Genomic DNA, 24,338 nt, shown 5'->3' with positions numbered 1-24,338 from the left:
ATGAAAGAGGAAATAACAAAATACATGGAGACAAATGAGAATGAAAACACAACAGTCCAAAATCCTTGAGATACAGCAAAAACTATTCTAAGAGGTGAGTTTATAGCAATACAGGCCTATCTCAAGAAGCAAGAAAAATCTCAAATGAACAAGCTAACTTTACACCTAAAGGACCTAGGGAAAGAAGAACAAACAAACCTCAAACCAGTAGAAGGAGGGAAATCATAAAGATTAGAGCAGAAATAAATGAAACAGAAACTTAAAAAAAGCCCCAATAGAAAAGATCAATGAAACCAGGAGCTATTTCTTTGAAAAGATCAACAGAAGTGATAGACCTTTAGCCAAACTCAGGAGAGAGAGAGAAAGAGACAGAGAGAGAGAACAGGAGGGAGGAGAAAGAGTGAGGGGAGACAGATCCAAGAATTTCTTATACTTACAAAAATGGGTTAGAAAAAAGTTTAGGGCAGAAAGCTGCCGCCACAGGGCAAAAGCGTCCAAGGTTAGTTAGCGAGATATTATAATGGGATCACGAGTAACTTGTTATAACACCTGAAAGAAATTACTTTTCATCTGGCACCAATATACTATTGTGCTTTGATCACAAACTCCACTTGCTGCCCAGACCCTTTGCTTCTTACACACACCAGTTAATGATTACTGTCTAATTGCTTTCTTCAAATTCATCATGTATGTAAGATCTTAGGAGCTCAACAAATAGAGACGAAACCCCTGTTCAGGGCTCTTTTCTCCTCCCAGACATTAGCCTCTCTCATATTCAATTCTGAGTCTGCTCTCTTGGTGGACAAGAGAGAACTCCAGGCTCAGAGTCTGTGACAAGAGAGTAGAGTGACAATGAGAGACGACTCAAACAAAATCAGAAATGAAAGAGGAGTTTCAAGAGTGGTTCAGTATTCACAAATCAATCAACATGATACATCACATCAGTAAAAGGATAAAAACCATATGATTATTTCAATAGATGTAGAAAAAGCAGTTGACAAAGGATATCATTCATGATTAAAACTCTCAACAAAATAGGTTTACAGAGAATATACCTCAACATGATAAAGAATTTATATGAAAAATCCACAGCTAATATTATACTTACTTGTGAAAAGCAGAACTTTTCCCCTAAAATTAGGAACAAGATAAGAATGTCCACTGTCACTACTATTATTCAATATAGTACTGGAAGTCCTAGCCACAGCAATCAGAGAAGAGAAAGGAATAAAAGGCATCTAAATTGGCAAAAAAGAAGTAAAATTTTCATTATTTGCAGATGACATGATAGTATATACAGAAAACCTAAAGACTCCACTGAAAAACTACTAGAACTGATGAATAAATTCAGTAAGTTGCAGGACAGAAAATCAACATACAGAAATCCACTGCATTTCTATACACTAATAAGGAAGCAGCAGAAAGAGAAATTAAGAAAACAATCCCATTTACAATTGCACCAAAAACAATAAAGTACCTATGGATAAACTTAACTGAAGAAGTGAAAGACCTGTATTCTGAAAACTATAAAACACTGATGAAAGAAACTGAAGATGATACAAACAAATGGAAAGATATTCCATGGTTATGGATTTGAAGAACAAATATTGTTAAAATGTCTATTCTACCCAAAGAAATCTACAGATTTAATGTAATCCCTATCAAAATACCACAGCATTTTTCACAGATCTAGAACAAACAATTCTAAAATTTGCATGGAACCACAAAAGACTCTGAATAGCCACAGAAATATTGACAATGAAAAGCAAAACTGTAGGTATCACAATCCCAGATTTCAAGTTATACTAAAAAGTTCTAGGAATCAATCAGTATGGTACTGGCACAAAAATAGACATAAAGATCAATAGACTAGAATAGAAAACCCAGGAATAAACCTTTGATTATATTGTCAATTAATCTTTGACATAGGAGGCAAGAATTTCCTATGGGAAAAAAGTCTCTTCAATGAATGGTACTGGGAAAACTGAAGAGCTACATGCAAAAGAATGAAACTGGACCACTCTTATACCACATACACACAAAAATTCAAACTGGATTGAGGACCTAAATGTGAGACCTGAAACCATAAAAATCCTAGAAAAGAGCACAGGCTGTAATTTGTCTGACACTGTCCATAACAACATCTTTCTAGATATGTCTCCTGGAGCGAGGGAGACAAAAACAAAAATAAACTATTGGGACTATACCAAAATAAAAACCTTCTTTACAGAAAAGGAAACAATCAAAAACACTCAAAGAGAACCTACTGAATGGGAAAAGATATTTGCAAATGATACATCTGATAAGGGGTTAGTATCCAAAATATATAAAGTACTTACACAATCTAACACCAAAACAAAAACAAACAAAAAATGTAAAAAATGGGCAGAAGACATGAACAGACATTTCTCCTAAGAAAACATACAGATGGCCAACAGATACATGAAAAGATGCTCAACATCAGAGAAATACAAATTAAAACCACAATGAAATATCACCTCACACCTCTAGTGTATGAGGCTAGACACACACACACACACACACACACACACACACACACACACACACATGAAACAACAAGTGCTGTGAGGATGTGAAGTAAAAGGAACCCTCATGCACTCTTGGTTGGAATGCAAACTAGTGCAGCCACTGTGGAAAACAGAATGGAGGTTCCTCAAAAAATGAAAAATAGAACTATCATATGATCCAGTAACTCCACTACTGGCTATTTACCCAAAGAATACAAAAACACTAATTTGTAAAGATATCTGCATTCCTATGTTTATTGCAGCATTATTTATAATAGCCAAATAATGGAAGCAGCCCAAGGGTCCATTAGTAGGTGAAAGGATAAAAGAGATGTGGTGTTGTTGGGATGAGCACTGGGTGTTGTATGGAAACCAATTTGACAATAAACTTCATATAAAAAAAAGAGATGTGGTGTGTATGTATATGTGTATACACACACACACACACTATATATATATATATATATATATATATATATATACACACATACACACACACAATGGAGTATTACTCAACCATAAAAAGGACTGAAATCTTGCCATTTGCAACAAAATAGATAGATGTAGAGGGTATAATACTGAGATAAAACAGAAAGAAAAGTACTGTATAAGGAATTTAAGAAACAAAACAAAGAAATTTTTAAAAAGACAAAAAACAAGACTCTTAATTATAGAGAATTAATAGCTATCAGAGGTGAGTTGGGGGGGTAGGTGAAATAGGTAAGGGTATGAGGAGTACTTGTATCACAATGATCACTGAGTAATTTCTAAAATCATTGAATCACTATATTGGACACCAGAAACTACTATAACATGGTACATTAATTATATTAGAATTTTAAAAGTAAATTTAAAAAATGACTCTGTGATACCATAAAAATACCAAACTTAAAAGGTCTCCACTGAACAAAATTACTTTCTACTCAAAATCAGTGTGTTGAGTCTAGTTTTCTTTCAACTTCACTGGGTGTATGGAGAGAAATACACATACAACAAATGTGTATATTCAGAGCTCAAAAAAGGAAAAAAAATCAATAAATTTTTCATAGCGATGTCTTCAAATGGATTTTAACTGGATAGGGGTAGAGGAATTTAATTAGCAATGTGATTACAGGGACTTTCCTTTGCTTCTCTGTATCCTCATTTCTAAACTTAGGTTAATTCCTGCCCCAAATTCCTCCTTGAATTGCAGTAAGGAAAACCAGCGTTATAAAAATGTAGCTGCTATTCTGCTACTATTAAGAGAAGCTGGCATTTGAACAGATTATTTTGGATAACTCACACTCCCTTGTTCTGAACAGTTGTCCCAATCCTGTTCACGAAAGTCCAACCCGCAAGAAACACACAAGATTCCCCAATCTCAAAATCTTCTTCAAAGGTGGAAGCCATACACTCCAAAAACAATCCTAAAAATGTCAATTCTTGTGAAATTCTATTACAACATGAATGCATCTCATTCCACGGGATGGATGGTATATTTCTCTCTCTCACACATCTATGAATTCATGGAAGGTAGAGACTTTGCCTTACTCAAGTAGGAACTTTAATAAGTAGTTTCTAATCAAAGTTCATCCAAAATATCTAAATTTTAGTCATTTTAATAGATCAAATGATCTTAACTGACATTTTTCTGGATCATTAAATTTTCTTTACCTCAAATGCCATTAATGAATTTGAAGGAGATCAGAGTTTGCCATCCCAACACATGCCACAATGGTATAAGGGTTGCTTTGAGCCAAAGGCAATAAGCTCTCTGCACCCCCCTTTTTGTCAAAAAAGCAGGACACAAATTTCCCTTTGTAAAGGTGCCTTCATCTTCTATATGAGAAGGAAAACTACTCCAGAGACAATTTTCATCACCTGAGACAACTCTTATCTGTTTAACAGGCCTTATAAAACAAATCCTGATTTATCATATATTTCCTAGTCACCTTCCCATAACTTACCTCCACCCAGGAGCCCCAAACTCCTTTTCCTTTGTCTACCCTCTTTTCCATGGTTTTCACCCTTTCTTAAGATGACATATAAGTCTCCAATTCTGTTTCCTTGAAGCACATTCCTTTGTGAACCCCCATGTGTACATAGGTAATTAAATGTTTTTTCCTCCTGTTAATCTATTATCAGTTTGATTTGCAGATCCAGCCAATGAATTTAGAAGGGTTGAGAAAGAGTTTTTCTCTTTCCCTAAAAATTCAAGATTAGTCTTTATGTTATTTAGTGAAATCAAATATTTTAGAACCAGTAGGAGGCATAAATAATAAATTAAGTGTACTAAGTACTATGCACTAAATTAAGTTCCAGACAGTAGTGTATGTACTTCTGAATACTTAAAAGAACTATTATTCTTACGTGGAGATATGGGAAAACGGTGTCCAAATCCACTTGGAATCTAGGTCAAAAGGTCTAGAATTGAGAAAGTTTTGCTCTTTTAAGTTTGATCATTCTTTCATTATGCATATGCCACATTCCTAAAGAATGTGGTCATTACAGAGTTCCTATTTTTTGTAGCTGACAGTACAGTATTTTAGGGTGGAAGTGGGATGTTGGGATGAGGTGGGGGCAGAGGTACATCTAATTTAAACATTTTTTTTAAAGCCCTCTTTTTACCTATTAAATTTAACTAATCCAAGGAAGTTTCCTGTCCTGTCAATTATTCTCCTTACCACACACACCCATGCTCATTTTCTCCTTGTAGCTTCCCTTATGTTGAAACACACAACCTCCCCCTTATCTCCACCTAACACTCCTTCCCTCTTCCCTGCTTAAACCAAATCCATACTATCTTCATGGCTAGGGAAGCCCCATCTCTTTGTGCAGACTTCCTGGAATTCCTCTAACCCTTATTCAGAATTCTCTTCTTGAACTGATGTCCAGTTGGTCTAATGTCTAAGTGCTTACTCCCCAAATGAGATTAAATATTCCTCAAAGGCAACAGTCATTTCTCCTTTTGTTATTATGCATAGAGCAGTTCTTACATCCACGAGTTTAATGAATGCTAATTAAAGTTTGGCTATTTACCAAATATCCGTGTACTTCAAAGTGTGTTAGATGTTGACAGTAAAACTGTGAACTATACAGAGTTCTATTTCTTTCATCACACTTAAAAACAAAGGCCACAAACTCATGGTAGTGTTGGGTTGGTGTTTTGTTTGGCCAGTGCAATGTTTAAACTGTTCTGAATTAGAATAATTCTGAGCTGAACATTCACTCCCCAGTTCACAGGGCTCTCTCACTCCCTTGTATCCAACACCTATCCAGCTTCACTAATTTATGTTACTTCCAGCCTCTTGTACAACATCTGAAAGGGAGATTACATGAATCCAAATTAGGCCACTTTGGCATGTGGATTATTTTGAGCTGAAGGCAACTGAGACCCAGCAAATTCAAGAAAAACTCTGACCTCTCCTTTAACTATTTAAAAAAATTTAGATAGGTCATTCAAGTAAAAGTTATTTCCAGGCTCCCTATCTACATGACAGATCAAACACCTAATTGCCAAATATCTACTCCTATCATCCTGTGAATTGCCCTTCTTCCCCCTTTAACCCCAGATCCCATTCCCTAGCTCAGGATGGCATATAAGCCTCAATTGCCCAATTTACTATTGGGTCTCTTATGGGGCTCCTGTGTGGATATAGTTAAATTTGTTTTTCCTCCTGTTAATCTATCTTATATCAATTTATCAGCAAAGAACCTAGAAAGTTAGAGGAAAAAATTTCTTCCCCAACACATCCTTGATTTTACAACTTTGAATTTATAAGGAATAAATTAATTCTTAAAGTATGGGCTCTTCCTATATCAGACACTGACTAGAGTTATTTATTACTTCCCAAACTTTCAACATTATAATGTCATGATTGATTATATTTCTCCACCACTGAGTTGCTGCATACTGTTTATAGTACACTCACTATGGAAGACAGGATCCAGTTAAAAAAAAATTCCCAAACCCAAGAGCAGATGGTATATTAAGTAGAAAAAGAAAACAGAACTGCTCAGCAACTATTTTGCTTTCTCAAAAGCAAATGATTTTTATGCAGGAAAGGACAGAAGAGACCTCATTAAGAGAGAACCTAGGTACAAGCAGAAGAAGTCACAACTTCTGGTGAATTATATTCCAGGGAAAGCCTGCATACAGAAGCACAGCAATATTACAACCTTTGAAAAAAATTAAGAAAGGGGCACCTGGATGGCTCAGTAGGTTAAACATCTGACTTCGGCTCAGGTCATGATCTTACAGGTTTGTGCGTTCAAGCCCTGCATTGGGCTCTGTGCTGACAGCTCAGAACCTGGAGTCTGCTTCAAATTCTGTGTCTCCCTCTCTCTCTACTCCTTCCCTACTCTCTCTCTCTCTCTCTCTCTCTCTCTCAAAAATAAATAAAAACATTAAAAACAAAAACAAAATGAAAAAACATGAAGGAGGGACATCTCAAGAAGCCAGAGACTCAGTCAGTTTCTTTTCTCCCAGTTTATTTCAAACTCTGAAACAAAAGGAAATTTGAATCCCTAGGTATTGCAGACAAGTTAGTTTGACACTAATTTCTGGCAAAATTCAAAATTTAATCAGTAAACTGAATATTCTGAGGGAAAAGATTGGGGATTTCTAGGAACTAGACATTCAAAATTCACTATGAATCAGTCATTTTTTTTTAAATTTTTTTTTTCAACGTTTATTTTTGGGACAGAGAGAGACAGAGCATGAACGGGGGAGGGGCAGAGAGAGAGGGAGACACAGAATCGGAAACAGGCTCCAGGCTCTGAGCCATCAGCCCAGAGCCCAACGCGGGGCTCGAACTCACGGACTGCGAGATCGTGACCTGGCTGAAGTCGGACGCTTAACCGACTGCGCCACCCAGGCACCCCAGAATCAGTCATTTTTAAACTAGTATCATTTACTTTTGTGATAGATTAAGAATACTCAAGATGTTTATTTTTAGCAAAGCATCTGATTAAACTTTTTCTCATGATGTCTTATAATGAAGACTGACCTACAGGCTAGAATAGTTTGATAAATAAGGAGGACAGTGCTAACTGAATTCAGCTGATCATTGATTTGTCTCAGCAATATCTCCCAAGGCTGACTACATTCCCAAGCAGGTCTATATCTGGTACTTTGAGTACATGAGTTTTAATTCTAATAAACATCCTGAAAAGTAGATGTTACTAATATGATGTTATTGATATGGAAAATAAGTTTCCCAAGGTCACAGAGCTAGTAAGTGTCACCATCAAGCTCTAAAACCAGCCTCCAAAAGTCCAGGGCCACTTCTACTGTGCCACACAGGCAGAATTCTACGTGAGCCACCATGGCAAAAGGAACGGTTTCATATATTATTAATGGCTTGGATGTCTGGTGAACAAACTCACCAAATGTGCAGGTGACTAAAAACTAGAAGATAGAATTAGCATGATGAATGCCATGATCAAATCTAAAACATACCTAGCAAACTGGAAATTGGAGGCTTAGTGTCACACAAGAGAAAAAAAAATTGTTCATGTTCAGGACATTTTAAAGTGTATAATTAAAAAATTAATAAAGCCTACTTTGATAGCAATGTGTTGGGGGTAGGGGAGAGGGAGGGAGAGGCTGGTGGTGGTGAGGGTTTCAGTCAACTGTGGTGTATTTATTACAAAAGCCAATTAAGTGTTAGATGATTTTGTTTGAAGATAGGAATTCACTGCATTTTGCACTGTTCAGATTAGATTGAATTATTGAATTCAATTTGGGGCTAAGGATCTTCAGCACAGAGAAAGGTCTTAAGTATGGAAGGAAACATAAAAGCAATGACTTTTTCGTGAAGATAACTAACATTTACTGACTTCTAGGTAGCTATACCAAGTAGTTTATGAACATTATTTCACTTAACCCTCACAATAATTGTATAGGTTAAGAATAATTCTATTCTTAACTCTGTACCACTTCAGACTTTTCATTTCTTTACTATTTTTTGGTCATAGGCTCCTTTCAGATGGATGAATTTTAGATCCTCTCTGTTGAAATATTATCTATGTAATTTCACAAGGTGGAGGACTACTGACAAAAGTAAGCCTAATGAGAAACAGGTCCAAGGAAGCAGTGGGTCAGTTCAGTGTAAACAGACCCTTATTAATGGCAACAGAAAGAAGGGATACCTCAAAAGTGGTGAGTTCCCTGTCACTGAAGTGTTCGATGAAAATGTGGCTTGTGTGTCAGAAATGCTACAAAGGAGATACTAACATGGATTAGAGGTTGGTCTATGATTTTAAAGTACCCCTTTTACTATAAGATTGTGAGCCTAATAGGTAATTTCGGCAATTTTTGTTTGATGGCAAGATAAAAGAGTTAAAAACTGGAAATAATTGTTTTTCCAGATCATTTTGCTGAACATGTCAAATAGAAGACGTAAATAATATTGTTTCCCATCTATATATTGATATTGGCTCTATCAAGTACTTGAAAATGACCTCATCCAAAGAAAAAAAAGGTATATTCAACTGTTGATCTTGACGTGATTTATACTTAGTCATAATAAAAGTAGATTCTTTATTCCTCTGAATCCTTAATTACAATTTTGCTTCAGGTAAATACTGCATACACCAGATCCTAAAAAGATCCTAAAAGATGTAGTCTTTAATGGGAACATTTACTAGTTTATAATTTTATGTTAATTTCCATAAAGGATGGGGAGAGGGCAGACAGGAAACAGAAGATAGACAACTCCTATTGTTCCGCTTTGCTTCTCGGATCCTTGAGCTAATGGCTGAAGGATCTTACAGATCTATTCCGATCCCCCCCCCCCCCATTTGCAGTATAATTCGCCCCAAGACACAGCCTCCCACAGCTCTAAAAGAGCACAAGAGCTAGTACTTTGCTCATCACATGTCATTCGGCGCACAAGCCTGACAGTTTGGCATACAAATTAAATGCTCATAGGCAAATCTTTTACCTGGAAATCTTCAGTCACTCTTCAGGTAGGAAGGAGAATGAAACTGCAGCTCAGATATGCAATACCTCGGACTTGGGGCTCAGAACCAGGTGGAAGGGGTGGGGGCTAACTTCTCAATGAGGAGACGGAGACGTGAGGCTCTATCCGAGGCAGCTGGCCGCGAGAGGTCTGCTTGAATTAAAGTCGCCTGTAACTCCCAGGTTTCTGCCATTGAAAAACCCAAAGGGCAAAGCTGACGAGCCAAGACCGACGGACACACAGCGGTCGCCCACCTCCCAGGTGTTCACTTACACAGCACATCGCCGGGGCGGCTGCGTGCCCAACGCCCCTCGGGATGGCCGCGGGGCCGGGGAGGCATCCGGCATTGGCCGGCTGCGTGCGCTGCTCGGTCCCCGAAGCCGCCGCCCGGGGGGGCGCCGGTTGGCGTCAGGGCGGCGGGGTGCGGAGCGCAGAGCAGTCCGGCTGCAAGGCCAGCGGCGCCGCCTTCTCGCGCGCCTCACTCAAGTGGCAGCATTTGGAGGACGGGGTGTCCTTTGGCACGGCTCTGGGCTCTGGGCCCCTCCTCCAGCCGCCGTCGTCGCCGCCGCCGCGCCCGTCGCGCGCTCCTCGCGGGTTCGCGCCCCGAACCAGGCCAGCCGGGCCCCGCAGGTGGCAACCCAAGGGTGCTCCGCTCCAGCACGCGCCCTCTGCGGGCCGCACGCAAGTACAAGGCTGCGAGGACCGCCACCGACCCGTCGGCTGGCGCCGGGTACAAGGCAGGGGCGGGACACCACCGTCCTCACTCCCACTATCCAGAGTGCTGCCGCTTCCCCAGCAGGAATTAGATCCCAAAATTTCCAACAAAACAGAAGTAAGCAACTCACTTCGCTGCCTGCCCCTCCCCCGCCCCTCATCCGAACCACCTGAGCCGCTAACTGTTCTGGGCTCTGCCCAGGTAAGAGGAGGGAATGGTCTCTGAGACCGCCGCACGACGGGCGGAGATTGCCTTGGGGAGAGCAGATGCTCGGCCCGCCACGCTAAGCGGGTGAACTCGCAGAAGCCTCGCCGCAGACTTCCCAGCTAAGCGATCTGGAGCTCAGATCCAGGCGTAGCAGTCAAACCCACTTTGACCTCAAACCCCACTTTGCAGGGCTAGGCCAAGGATTCTGCCCTTCCTAACTAGTTTGCACCGTGAGCATGCAGAGCAAAAGTGCTTGGAGCATTTAATCATTTAAAAGTACACATCCATTTTCTACGTCTCCATCCCAAAATGCTCAAGAAGAACATTTTCCAAGATTGTTTCTCAAAACAAAACACCTCTAGCCAAACACCATTTTCTCGCTCTTTAAACTATTGAAGTCACTCTCTCAACACATGGCCATTATTCAGTTGTGTTTCCCTGTGCGTTCCACGTGGTGCCTCCATCTGCCCCGCATGATTCCTAGCAGCAGTAAAAGCCCCAAGAGGACTACAAAAGAACCATTATTTTAGTTGTGTTCTACAGTGGAGTGGTCATGCAAAATCCATGCTTGGAGAGACTTTAGAGACAGCTTCACCTGACTCCTTCACATTACAGATGAGGACCCTGAGACTCACAGCTGCAAAACTAAATGTGAAAAAGAAACACCTGAACCTACAAAGCCCACAATTTGTAGACTAACGTGAAGCTTAGGTCTCTAAAGATATAACATAGGAAAGAATATAGTTAGATTGCTGAGGAGTTGAGAGCATACATTATACAAAATCTAGCTCAGAATCTTTCAGATTTTAAGTGCACCGAGCATTCTTACTACTATGTTTAAATTAACTAAGGTGACTTTATATACAAATACAGTAGCCCAGAAATGTAATTTTTCTGCATGATAAAATGATTAGTGGAATTGCAGTGGGTACATTCTGACACAGAATGTGAATACACTTATGTTGATTTGTCTGATATGTATGAATTTTTAATGTATACAAGTTGATTATACTAATACAAGCAAATTTTAGTTCTACATATTTCAGGCATATCATGCTAAATAATTATGATCAAATGCAAGGATCCACCTTTAGGCCTAATTCTTCACTTAACCTATTTCATTACTTGCCCTTTTTCTTTCCCAGCATTAATTAAGCCTTTACCAAACTAGTGCTGGAATAATCCATGAGACCTCTGGGTTCCACACTGAGAGCTCAGAGTCAGCCCTTGATCTGCTCAAGACAAGAAAAGAGAAACTTGGAAATTTGTGTTTCACTTCCCAGTTACCCCAGCAGAAGTGGGGGAGGAAAGAGTCTCCGGCCTTGCCTAGAAGAGAAATAACTTCCCTAGGCGCACATCCTGTTCTTTCACTCAGTTCAAAGGTATAGTGGATCTGGGGCACCTGGGTGACTCGGCTGAGTGAAGGACTCTTGACTTTAGCTGGATTCATGATCTTAGATTCGTGAGTCCGAGCCTGGTATCAGGCTCTGCTCTGTCCAGGTTCTGCACTGACAGCACAAAGCCTACTTGGGATTCTGTCTTCCTCTCTTTCTGCCCCTCCCCCACTTGTTCTCTGTCAAAATAAATAAAAATAAACTTAAAAAAAAAGATACAGTGGATCATCTTTACCAAATGTTAGTTGTTCTCTGACCGTTTGGTCTCAAAAATGGAGTCATGTGGAAGCTTTGTGCTGGGCCTCCCTGTTCCCTGTGGGTGGCACTTGTCACAGGGGCTGTTGTTCTGGCCAGACCCAAGCCAGGCTCTCCCTCCATCATCCTGGGTCTGGCCAAGACACAGAAAAACCCGAAAGCAGCCCTTGCCACCTGTCTGCGCTGCCTCTCCAGATTGGCCTCATACTCAGAGCCCCAAGTCTAAGGTGGTGTGGACCGGGCAGGCTGCAGACTGGCGGGGCCTTATTTGGGCTGCTGGCTGACCCCCACTGCTAGAGGTACTTGATTCACTCAGAACTAGGAAGGATGCAGGCCCTGAACTCACTGCGGCCGTAGGAGAAGCTGCTTTTCCGAGTGCTTTTGAGAAGAAACCTGCCTCCAACCTTAGGATGTCAAAAGGTAAGCAGAGCCTTGGCCTCTCCTCGGGACTGCAGGTCATGCTTTGGTCAATATGGTAAGAGCCGTAGCTAAGATGGCTCGGAGGAACCGAGCGCCCCCTGCTGCTGGGGCTCAAAAAGGCTGGCTTTTCCTCAAAGCCACCGCAGCCTGGAACTAGGAGCCAAACAAAGCCCGGTGTTTCTGCTCTCCTGTCATCCTCCCATCCTGGCTTGAACAAGATGGTTGAGGAGGGAACCCGGAGCTCATCAAATTGGTAGTGACACCGACTGTACGATTTTGAAATCGTGCTAAATAAAACTTTTAAAAACTGGAGAACAGGGGTGCCTGGGTGGCTCAGTCGGTTGAGCGGCAGACTTCGGCTCAGGTCATGATCTCGCGGTTCGTGGGTTCGGGCCCGATGTGCTGACAGCCTGGAGCCTGCTTCAGATTCTGTGTCTCCCTCTCTCTCTCTCTCTGCCCCTCCCCTGCTCACGCTGTCTCTATCTCTCAAAAAATAAATAAATGTAAAAAAAAAATTAATAAAAACTGGAGAACAAATTGAGAGAGGAAATGAAGGACCCCAAAGACAGCCTAACTTGAATGTGGTTAGGGTGAGGGAGCCTGGGCTCTAACAAATGTGCAGTGGGTTTTCTTTCTGAAGGGCATGGAAGGAAGCATAATTAAAACAGTAACAATAAAATACTAGAATCTGAGCACAAGCAGTCTGACCCCAGAACCCATGCTATCAACAGCAAAGAGGTATTAAGCTGGATTGAGGACTGTATGCCAGATAGTAACTTACCCTGGTAAAGAAATCCCATTTCCAACCCAGCCACCTACAACACTTCCACTCTGGACAGGTCAGAGAGAGGTAGGTAGCTGACTCCCTCCACTGGTTTCTCCATCTAAACCCTGAGCACCTCTAACTTCCATTCCTGCTTCAGGTTGACCACTCAGAGCTTACATCTCTGGGAGAAGCAAGGGAGGCCATGCCAGCGAGGTAGAAGGAATCTTCTCTCTAAAAGAACTCTAACTAGTGAAATGATGTGACCCTGTCAGGAGAGATCTGGTCACCAGGACTCACCTGCCATTGGGGCTCTTACTAGAACACCAAAGATCAAATGTCTTCATTTGCTTTCTGATAACAAAGTGATGAGGACAGGACAAGTAGATGGCATAGTATGTGAATGTTCATATAGAGACTAGAGCATGCATGTCATTAGAGAGTTATGGAAGTCACAGAAACAATTTATAAAGGATAAAAAATGAGGCAGAAAAAAATTACCATTATGATACACCATCATGGGGTATAAACTGATTGACTAGCACACAGATAAGACCTATGAGAAAACTCATTTTGATTTTCATAATAATAAAACTATGTTAAGATAAAAATAATGCTTTTATTTTATGCATATACAAATTAAAATTGTATCTCCTCATTTCTCATAAATAGTCCACTAGTCCAGGGCGGGGGGGGGGGGGGGAACCAACTTCTTAGTGGTTACTGGAAACAAGGCTATTTCCCACATATACTTTTCACTGATTCAGGTTTTATGAATTATTTTTTATGTTTAGGCTAAAACGGTCTCTCCAAAATATGTCTTAAACATCCTAAGCTATTTTAGATTTGGCTGAGAGACCCAGATATCTCCTCTGAGTAGGCGACAGACATATTTTCATGTCAGGCCCTAGACTAGGGTTTTAGGATTCAAAGCTATAAAAAAAATTCAGCAGCAGAAGTGACACATTGATTCTTCAATTTTTTGTAGCCCAAGACACATAAACACATTTCTTGATGAAGAACTAGCTGTAGGTATGAAAATGGTGTCATCCTTCACTCCTGAAACTTTTTCTGCACTCCATGTAATACTCCCAGTTTTTCCTATGCCATAGCAGGCTTCAAAATCTTGTTATAAACCTTAATTACACTGTTGTGAAAGACCTATGCTTGGTCAACATTTTCTCGGAATCAAAGAGCAAATTATCAGATTACCTGACCAGCTAAACAAGTGGCAATATAAACCCACTGGGAGAATTTCCCATTTTAATATTTTAATATATATCTGAATATGTTTAAAAGTTCTTATGCCCAAAGTAAATTTTCAAAGCTTCATTTGAGGCTATTCTAGTCTTATTCATTATGTCACTGAAATGAGAAGTGATTTACATTATCTTCCTTATAGGAAAGGCAAGAATCCAATCACCCCTCAGACCTTCTTTTTTCCTGAAGAAAAAACGTTTAACTTTTTCTCACAGAATTTCCTTTACTCATGTTTGTCAGGCTTCACTAGACCCATTCTTGTTCTCCAGATGCAATTAAATGTCTGCCAATGCAAACTAGGGAAAAATTTCAAATAAGAGTTTAACTAGCACAGAGCATTAGATAGAGTATTAGGGAACAATATTTCCCGACCATGTATTATATAATCCAATTCTGTTCATTAACAATTAGACAAGTTGTCGACTGTGCCATAGGCCTATTTGTTCTCCTCCCTTGTTTCATTTTTCCTTAAAGTTCTACATGCTCAGGTTTAGTATTGTGAATGAATAAAAGGAAAACTTCATTTACAATGGAGTTAGGAGACCAGCAGGGGGAGCTCTCGTGCCCTACCACTGTTGTCAATTGCAGACTCCATAGGAGGAGAGGGACCTTGAATACTATACTACCCCAGCAGCAGGAAGAAGAAAGGCTTTCCTCCTTCACCGGCAGTAGCCCAGCCAATGCGAGACTGTCACTACTCAACCAATGAAAAGCCACTATGCTTGGAACTCCTAGTTTTCATGGACTTTTTGTTTACAACAGCCTTCCCAACTCCTCTCTTTCTTCCATATAAGTGTGGTCCTCTCTTTTGTTCTCTGGACTTGCCTATGGTTTTGCTGTAGCTTGCCTGTGCCCGACTGCAATTGTCTGCCATTTCTGAATAAATCCATTTTTGCTGATTAAAATAACTGGCAGTTTTATTTTTAAGGTTAACAGTCTTTAAGCTTATTAATGTATATTTGTCAGTAAATAAGTCTCCTTGTACCTATGGAAGATCTGTCTGAACATCTTTACACTAAATTAAATATATTTTGGAGTCTTTATTTTAAATCACCATCAGTGCTCTATTTCTCTTGTATAAGTAAATTTAATACTCCCCCCCCCCAAGAGGTAGAAATGTCTGGAAATAAATTAGATTATTTTTAATAATCTAATAATAAGATTATTTTTAAAAACTATTTTGCTGTCTTTAATGGTGACCTATATTTGTCCTCTCCCTGTATTGTAAACATCTTGAGGACAGGAACTGTGTACTTTATGTATTCTATGTACTTATTTCTGGTGCCTGGCATATGGAAGGTATTAAATGTTTGCTGAATTGAACATTCTTACTCTGCTGTGGTGCTTACTATGATTTCATCTCACTTTAAACAGAGGAAAACATTACTACTTAGATCCATGGGTCTGAGCTTCTTTAAGTCTTTAACCATGTTTATTTGGACAACCATTTCTGGCACTGAGATGGGGCCAACTTCATTTGATTACAATGTGGGTATAAGACATTTAAAACCAGGTAAATACTACAATCATTGCTCCAAAATTTATTATTTCAGACATCATATTGTATTATATGTTTTTTACTTAGGGCATATGTGCCTTTCATTATGACTCATTATCCATTGTCTGAATACCATGGTTGTTAAAAATAATGTTCCAGTTTGATCAAAATAGTACAGCTTCCCTCCTGGAAATGTGGAGATTCTGGATAAAAATTCTAGATTAAAAATTTTATTATTCCCATTTTCAAAGTATATTTAGCAAATACTTAGCTTTAATATAAAAATTATTAAACATTAAGATGTTTATTCAAGAATTTAGGGGTATTAGAATAGATATCTCAGGGGTATTCACATGGGTGAGGGGATTAATCTACATTGCTCTCGTGGGAAGAACCACCAGGAAAAAATCATGGGAGGCAGATCTGGATTTAATTAAGAAAGGACTTTCTAAATAGCACTGCTAGGAATTTACCCAAGGGATACAGGAGTGCTGATGCATAGGGGAACTTGTACCCCAATGTTTATAGCAGCACTTTCAACAATAGCCAAATTATGGAAAGAGCCTAAATGTCCATCAACTGATGAATGGATAAAGAAATTGTGGTTTATATACACAATGGAGTACTATGGGGCAATGAGAAAGAATGAAATATGGCCCTTTGTAGCAACGTGGATGGAACTGGAGAGTGTTATGCTAAGTGAAATAAGTCATACAGAGAAAGACAGATACCATATGTTTTCACTCATATGGTGATCCTGAGAAACCTAACAGAAGACCATGGGGGAGGGGATGGAAAAAACAAAAGTTAGAGAGGGAGAGAGCCAAACCATAAGAGACTCTTAAAAACTGAGAATAAACTAAGGATTGATGCGGGGGGGGGGGGGTGATGGGCATTGAGGGCACCTGTTGGGATGAGCGCTGGGTGTTATATGGAAACCAATTTGACAATAAATTTCATATTAAAAAAAAAAGAAAGGACTTTCTATTGGTTAAAGTTTACAACAGGACAGAATGGTTTGTGGGCTTCCTCTTAAACCAGAAGTTAGGTAATCTATCTGGAACATAGCATGAAGATTTTTAAAAGGAATAGTAAAATTCTATATCTTCTAAGGAAATTTCTCCAAAGCCAAGATTCTATAACTTAGGAGTTATTTTACAATATGAAGACATGTGAGCTGACCTTTGGACTGCATCCATTCCAACACTAAGGCATCATCTTGATGTCTTACTGTGTGTGCCCTGTACAAGGGCAGAGAGAGCCCTGCTATATTTGTTGCTAAGGAAGCAGTTTGTCATCTTTTAAAGATTTTTTCCTTAAAACAAGCAAGTCTACTACCACATGTATTAATTGGTATGCAAGGAAGAATTCTAGCTGATTCAATATAAGCAACAGTCTATCCACATGGGGATATTTTATGGCTTGTGATATTTCACTTAACTGATAACGTTGCTTGAGGAAATAGGGAGCTACTATAACTTAGAGGTAACAATGATAATGACTATTTACTGAGCACCCACTATGTGCTGGGAGCCACAATGGCCTTCCACACACTATCTCATTTAATCCTCACAATAACACTTTGCGGTATGTATAATTTCTGTTTTAAATACGAGGAAATGGAAGCTAGAACTTGAATTTGAACCCACGCCTGAGTCTAAAGTCTCAGTTGTTCACACAATGGCCTATTAAATCTGGCCGCAGTCCCAGGCAGCATTCCTCTTATACCTCTCCTAATCCATCAACTCTGATGGGCAGTACCCAGTGCCATAAATATCTTCTTTAAAATGCCTCCTATAAATGCTCCCATGTACCCAACATCTTAAGGAAACTCCAAAGGAATCCTCTGATATGTCTATCAGAACTGAAGTGTTTTTAATTTATTTATTATTGATAAATCTTAATCAAGGTTCTTGGATAGTCAGCTTGGATTTTCCTGGTAAGTGAACATGGGGATATTATTCTTCCAGTTTTACTGATGAAGAAAACAAAAGGCATAAAGCCTTACCACCTTACCTCAGTAGTCATAAATGTAGTAGTAGAGATTGTAGTAAAACTTGTTTCTCTCAGATGTTGTCTTTGTAGCTCTATTCGCAATTCTTTGGTCTTTTCCAAAGCTTCTTTTCATGGAGTTTTAATGACAAGTTTCTCTTCCATGTCAATGTTCCGCATTTAGGGCTTATTTCCTTCCCAAGATTTTCACTCCATTTTTGTCCCAACTACTTCATTGCCTAGAGTGGCTGAGGAGAGTAATATTGGTAAGATGTCTACCAAAACTAAAGTCCTTGGTTTGGAATAGTTGAACTAATACCATCTTCTTTCTTTCTGGCTGTGATTAGAGAGTACAACTAATAGTCTTCTAAGGTCACTCCTGGTTCTGAATAATAAACTCCTATCATCTGATTATAGGTCTTTTCTTTTTGGCAGCTGAACAAACAAACAAAAAGTAACCTGTTTATCCAAGAGTAAATCCAGAATCTATTCCTATTTCAATGCACTGGCAAATACAAGAGAATACTTCCACTGCTCAGCTCTGCTTCTGCATAACCATCTGTAAAGCCGTGGGGGGACTGTCTGTATTGAACTGTTACATTTTATCTCATAACTGATTCCTGCTCCAGGAATCAAAGGTTGATGAAAGGTTAAAAAAAAAAAATAACCCCCCCCCAAACAAAAAACTAATATTCTGTCATATAGTGAGTCTGACAGATCTCTCTATTAAAAGGACATGGCAAAAGTAAAAAAAATGAATGATTATGCCTGCAGAACACTTGCTACTTGTTTAGATTATAGGCCTAGGAAGCCCAGATGTGTTATGAAAAAAAAATCTAGTATAATTTTAGATGGAACGTCCATTAAATTAGTAGGTATGCCATTTGGATAGAGTAAAGAAATGCCTTTTAAAGACTGGTACAAACTGCATTCTGGGTTCAATCATATTGGGCCATCCATGCAGAGCTGATAAAGGCAAGCACGGTGACAAGTTAATAGAAAGTGTTACTGATAATTTCTGGAGGTAAGGATTTTTTTGTGTAAAGTCTTCCTTCAAGCACTGGCACTGGTACTGAAATTAGTGGAAGTTTCTTTTCAACAGCAGCTAAAATTGAGTTTCTTCTCTACAGCTGGCTCAGTCCTGCATAGCTGACAAGACTGATAGACGACTCTGGATATGTAGCTGTTCCCTCCACAACTTAAGCAAAAATGAGAAAAGCAGAATACGTGGCCTATTTTAGAATTACCTCCAACTACAAAAAACAGCATCAGAAAATTACCCTTTAAAAACAGAAGATGGGTTGGGAACTCAGAAAACCACTGACGATTGATTAAATAGTTTTCCCTCTCATATTTGCATTCACTTTTTCATCATGTATTATTTTTGAGAAAATGTTTAATTTAATTATAAATCTAGTAATCAAGAGACTTGAGTTAAAGCCCTGGTTTTATCCCTAAATAATTGGGAAGCTTCAAAAAATTTCAGGTCTCTTAGAAAAAACTATTTGCTTATCTATGAATCAAGACCAACTATCAAGTTACATTTTAGCATTCTTCATATATCAGTATTTTATTAGGTTTCATTGAAGGCTATTAGTGATTGACCAGAGCTAAATTAATTCTAACCATTAGTTCTTTCAAGATTAAACAGAATAGAGGTGCCTGGTTGGCTCAGTCTGTAGAGCATGGGATGCTTGACCTCAGTGTTGTGAATTCAAGCCCCACGCTGGTCATAGAGCTTACTTAAAAAAAAAAGGGGTGCCTGCGTGGCTCAGTTGGTTAAGCATCTGACTTCGGCTCAGGTCACGATCTCACGGTTTGTGAGTTTGAGCCCCACATCGGGCTCGGTGCTGTCAGCACAAGCCTCTGTCTCCCTCTCTCTCTGCTCCTCCCCCACCTCTTAAAAATAAATAAACATTAAAAAATAACATAAAAGATTAAACATAATAAAAAATAAGTATGTTATTCAAAAGATAAAACTTCTTACTGTTTTTTCAATATATTTCCTTTCAATATTTTATATATTTTACAGTAAATACATACTCATACTTTATGTAGTGGTTCTTATTCATATACAGTTCAATCATATGACTTTGACTTCACATAACATGAAATAGTATTGAATTTTTCTATAACTATTGGCTATAAATTTATAGAATTTAACTGAATGAAACCACGGTTCCATTTACGGAAACAATCTGGAATATAATACATTTCTTTCTGATCTGAAGCAAGTATGACTAGATTTTTACATAACTGCAAATGGATGTGTGGCATCATTTGAAGATTTCACTGTTTATTAAGAATTAAAAGCTGTTCATGGAATTTATACACTTTACCTAACTTGGAATCAGACATTCCTCATGCTACAGTCCTTTTGTGGTTATTATTTAATATCTTTAATTTTTCAAAGCCTATTTCTCTTTTTAAAAATCCCAGATGAAGAAAGATAGCTAAAAATTACACAAAACATTTGCCTTCTTGTCACTTTGCCTCGTCAGTGTGGGTCAAACACAAAAGTCTAGTCATACTTGCATTAAATGAGAAAGAAGTATGCCCTAAAATTCTAATTTGTTTCCCATTCCATAAGTCAACATACAAGTTTTATTTAATCATACCTTGTAAATATCACTGGAGAAAACAAATTTCAAAGTATGTTCTTTCAGCATAAGCTATGGTAAGCTATGCAATTTTCATAAGAATTGTAAAAAAAAAGACCAAGAACCCAATACTTTGAGCTTGGCATTTTGAGGTGGGGGATCCTCCAGGAGTAACATGAACATATATGCCTATGACCGTGACTTAAAAAAAAAAACCCTTCTTCTTGTGCCATCAAGGCAAGTGGGAAAAGTTGGATAGGAATAGAGCATGGTGATAATGGAACAATATCTAAAGGCAGTTCATAAATGACCATTAGCTTAACCTACTCTGAGGCCTTTGAATATGTAGATGCTTGCAAAGCAACTTAACTTAAGAAACAAACCAAAAAGATCAAAGTAACCTGAGATTGAAAGTCGCATCAAAACCAGATCCATGAGAAGATCAAATACTCCATGATTGTCCTCAAAAAGTTCATAATTACATCTTCAAAAATGAACAAAAAGAAACCCAAAAATGAACTGCCAGTGTAGCTGCCTGGATCTAAAGAATGGTGTCGACTCTCAACTTTAAATTGGAATATTAAAAGGAAGTGTTTAATAAAGTTTTATTTGCAATGAAATTCAAAACCCATAAATGATTTCCAGTTTGGCATTGGCAAATTCTAGTTCATAGCAGCTTAATGTTTTCAGATAAAGGCAGTGGTTTCAGAAGTTAAAGAACAGAAGTTCAGGGGGCCAACAATGGCTTTTTAGAATGGATTACTACAACTTGAACCTTTTTGCATTTTTCTTCACTGACTTCCTTGACATTTTCTCCTTCCATATATGCCAAGAGTCTGGTTTTGTGAGTCACTGAATTCAGCTTTTTTTCTGTAAGTGATCTCTCAATCTGAGATAATTGAATGTTATTGGCAAGCTCTATTACTTTATTTCATGTTGGCTAGAGGAATGTGGTTACAAAGCAGTCATCAGCCTAGGCCTCAGGGAAAGAGAACTTGGAACACCACGCTTCACAAAACAAAGGATCATCAAAGAAATGAGTCCCACTCCCAGCCAAATATGACGGAACTGTGCCACTCTAGCAGCACCGCTTCCCAAAGCGGAATAGGGCACGTCCTGAATTTGATGAAAAGCATCTAAGTTCTCCAGATACTGATCAAAGAGTGAATATTTTATACTCACAAAAATGCCATTGATAGTGATTTGTATAGAAGTGAGAATACAACAACTCAGCACAACAGACTCATCTAGAACTTGCATGACCCCCTAGGAGGTCTTGCCCTTTGGCTCCACTACTGTCAAAGGCCCTTGTACACAAGACCCCAAGACAGGTCAGACCACATGGTAATCTTAGGCAGCTACAGCACCAGTAGAATTTGTACCAAACTGGGTGGAGGCCTATCGTGTGCAGGGAGGAAGCCAAGTGCTTCATCACAACTCGGACCACCTCCCTTCTCTAGTTCCCTTACACCTTTGTTTCTCAGCTCTGGTGAAATCCCACCGTTATGCTTTACCTCAGCCCCTTTCACTGCAGCCCTGAGAATCTTAATCCCATTTTCCTCAAGCTTCTATACCCTCATCTTGTCCTAGAAACCTCTCCTCCAGGCCCAATGGGAATCCTGGCCCTCCCCTGAGGATAAGCTTTCTCCTGCAAAATGAATAAAATTCTCCGGCCCACTCCTGTCTGCCAACATGAGCATTTCCCTGCTTCTTAAGGCCTTTGCCCTGTGTTCATACTCTCTGCTACACTTCATCGCTTTTTTATGTCAGCCTCTTATGTCACTTTCCCTTGTTCAGCGGGAACTTCAGGGCCTGCGTTCACCCTTTCTTTCCACCTGGTGACTGCTTAATGTTGGAGGTGATCTTGTCCATGTTGAATAGAATCAAAAAGATAAACTTCTTAGTGATAATATGAGACTGTGGATCACCTCAAGAATTTATAATTTTATCAATAATGTTAAAAGTAATGTGATTATAGTTTGTGTATAATAGAACTCATCTAAAATATATAAGTATTTATATAGAATTATAAAAATAATTTCTTACTGGTTTCTGTTCAATAAGTGAAACAGTGTTTAAGTTGCTTCAAATTAATTAGTGTAAAAAATAGTATGGCATCCAATTTTTAAAATGAAACTGCTTATTTGAAGGGTCTGCTTACATTCTAAAATGTAGAGTAAATTTAACTTCTGCTAAAAAACTGTTCTTTCATGACCTGATATTTAGAGTCTTACACATTAAGTCTTGTATACTATCCCTATACTTTCTCTTGTTAGCATTAACTTTTTAAGTTCTAGAGATGTGTGGAAATAATCTTCAGGTGTCTTTATAGATGTATTATTGTTATATCCCCATTAACTTAGATTTCCCCCCCCCAATGAATATAGCTTTCTCTTCCCTCAATCAGGCATTCTAATTAAAAAATATATACAATTAAACTGAGGGTTGATGGGGGGTGGGAGGGAGGGGAGGGCGGGTGATGGGCATTGAGGAAGGCACCTTTTGGGATGAGCACTGGGTGTTGTATGGAAACCAATTTGACAATAAATTTCATATATTGAGAAAATAAATAAATAAATAAATAAATAAGTAAAATAAATAAAAAATATATACAATTAAAAAATAAAAAAGCCAAGGTGAACGTAAAACTCATGTAGAATCCACTCTTCCCCTCAGAAAGTCATTCTTTCATAAATAGCTCTTGGGATTACAGCTTACATAATTTTTTTACTATGAATAGTAAATATGCTTCTTCCATAAGGAATAAGGTTAACAACCTCATGTGTAGCGGTTCTTACTTTTTCTAGTACACAAATATATTCTAGATATATAGCATGCTGTGTGGTGTGTGTGTGTGCATGTGTATGTATATGTTAACAAAATTTAGGTGGTCATTTGTTTTTATAATAATAATATCTCATTATATATGCTTCTCTATGTTAATATTTTTGTACTACACAGTGTTATGAAAATTTCTCCAAGTAACTGTTTAATGTTGGAGGTGATCTTGGCATAAGGAAAAAATATAGTAATTTTGAATACAGATGTGTGAGGCCTTGGGTAACTTAAAAAATTGTGTTTTAGTTTTCTTACCTGTAAAATTACCACCACCTACTAAGTTGTTGTAAGGACCAAATGAGTTCCTAGCTCAGGGCACATGCTTCTTAAGAATCTTATTTACTTCTTTTAATGGCTGCATAATACTACATGATGTGGGGGTGCCATCATGACTTAGTCACTCACCAACTGAGGGGCATTTACTTTGTTTTCAGTCTTTGACTATTACAAACAGTGATACAACACACATAATTGTATGTAGATCTCATCTAGCACTGATTTTATTTCCATGGGACAGGATCCTGAGAGTGGGAGAGATAAATATATTATTAATTTCAATGGCTAAGTCATATTTCTTTTTAAAAAGGCTGAAACAGTTACCATTTCTGCATACAAGAAAGTACCCTTTCCCTGAATGTCTTCAGCAAGAGGTACTTCCCCTTTTCACTTTTGCTCATCTAATGGCTATGCAGTAATATATTGATGTTATTTTATTTGCATTTCCCTAACTCGTAGCAAAGTTGGGCATGAATTCATGTTTAGTGACCTCTTGGATTTGCTTTCTCCCAATCTCATTTGCCCGTTTTTTCTTTTTGGCTATTTGTGTTTTTATCCATTTGTAAGTACTTTTTATATAGCTTAAACCTCTATCATATATTTCAGGTCATTTCCCTAAGTTATGATTTCCTTTTAAATTTTATTATT

The 24,338-nt window shown here is 38.5% G+C and overlaps 1 protein-coding gene across 4 annotated transcripts in view; it reads right to left on the bottom strand.

The window, feature by feature from the left end:
* The window catches only part of CC1H2orf88 (chromosome C1 C2orf88 homolog), a 70,149-nt gene that overhangs the window by 27,040 nt on the left and 18,771 nt on the right, over window positions 1-24,338 (bottom strand). For 3 of the 4 annotated variants that reach the window (XM_043577312.1, XM_043577311.1, XM_043577310.1), the window contains exon 2: window positions 18,001-18,224. The gene's annotated coding sequence lies outside the window, so the exon portion shown is untranslated. Of the gene's footprint in view, window positions 1-9,454; window positions 9,998-18,000; window positions 18,225-24,338 lie in introns of those variants that run through there. The other variant, XM_043577313.1, reaches the window with a different exon arrangement.

Source organism: Prionailurus bengalensis, chromosome C1 (assembly GCF_016509475.1).
Source record: "Prionailurus bengalensis isolate Pbe53 chromosome C1, Fcat_Pben_1.1_paternal_pri, whole genome shotgun sequence".
Lineage (NCBI taxonomy): Eukaryota > Metazoa > Chordata > Mammalia > Carnivora > Felidae > Prionailurus > Prionailurus bengalensis.
This window is presented reverse-complemented; position numbering and strand designations above follow the sequence as displayed.